This window comes from Arachis hypogaea, chromosome 7 (assembly GCF_003086295.3).
Source record: "Arachis hypogaea cultivar Tifrunner chromosome 7, arahy.Tifrunner.gnm2.J5K5, whole genome shotgun sequence".
Taxonomy (NCBI): Eukaryota; Viridiplantae; Streptophyta; class Magnoliopsida; order Fabales; family Fabaceae; genus Arachis; species Arachis hypogaea.
The window spans coordinates 80235328-80236880 of NC_092042.1; positions in this window are offsets into that span (position 1 = coordinate 80235328).

Here is a 1553-nt window from a genome sequence, read left to right on the forward strand (position 1 = left end):
ATCAAAGTAAGAGTCTTTCCGTACTTAAGGGTTTTCCTCTTTTTGGGATTGGTAGTGAGGGTTAGATCGGGATCACCTTCGGCCTGAACCTCTGCACCCCGTTTCCCTTCATTGGTGATAGGGATCTCCTCAACAAGCACCTCGGGAGAAGGTTGAGGTTCAGGCTGAGCACTTCCCTCGCCGACGACCTGAGGTCCATGCTTGGCCGAAGGGGTCGCCGAACTATCATTGTTGCTATCCTCAGCAGGAAAGAAATGTGTCATCAAATGAGCTATCGAGGTATTCCCGGCAGCCATGGTAACTACAAAAATTAAAGATAAGTTAAGAAGCCGAGAAAACAGGAAAGTTTTAAGCAAACAAGCTAATCGTGAGAATGAAACAATGAATAAGTTCAAGCTTTACCTATACACTCATGATCGGATTCCCGATCGCCCATCAATATGTGTTGGTTAAGACTCTTGGTGCCAAAGATCGCTAACAAGATGTCTCCAATCTGACGGTCCTCCGAACATAGCCACTCATAGGACACTTTTATTAGATAGTCAGAGCTGGCACCGAAGCTCCAAGAAGTTGGGATTCGCCTCTCGCTCTCCAAGGTAAGCCAAAAAGGGTGGTGACCTGGTGCTGGCCGGACCTTGAAGTAAATACTCTTGAATCCATGGAAAGAATCTTCGAAGAGTCTGAAGATTCGGCGATTTTGCACTGCTCGAAAGGACATGTAGCCCTTTTTGTGTTTGCCCTCTCGGGTAAGGTTGGTGAGTAGAAAGAGGTAAAGGAATACATTGATAGAGGCCAAAAGCTCCAAGTACTTACACACCATCTCGAAGCAACGAATAGTCACCCAGCTGTTCGGGTAGAGTTGTGATGGGGCAACGTCACATTGGTTCTATAATCCTATGATAAAGGGAGAAAAAGGGAGACGGACGCCCGTGGTGAACATGGGTTTGTACACCCATAACCAATCGGCCACCAGTGAGATGACATGTTTATCTGGCATATGCGTTCTTGATCCCTTGAGACGAAAACATTGTACTTTGCTTCCTCCGGGCCACCTCCACACAAGGCCCTGGAATTACGCAACTTTTGGAGTTCTTCTTGGGTTATTTGGGAAGCTGTGTCCTTCACGTCAGAAGTAACCCAAGCGTACTAATCTACACGATTCGGATTTTGTTGTGCCATACCTACAATGGAATAGCGGTTTTTACACTTGCGCCATTTTAACATAAACCGCAACAGAGTGTAGCGATTTACATACAAACCCTAATTTGCGGCAGGGTATCGCAGTTTACATATAAATAGAAAAGTTGCAATTACATATTGTGTGTTAAAAATTTGTAATCTGTTAACGTGTTCCTCCAAAAATTTTAAATAGATAAATTGCCTTTCATATCATATAAGATTTACATAATAAATTGTGTTTATATACTATTACTGTAAAACATTTTTATGAAAATGTTATATTGTTATATTAATAAAAACATAGTTAATATAACTATTTATTATCTAAAGAAATTATTCAAACGTAAACATCTAATAAAAAATATTTATACTAT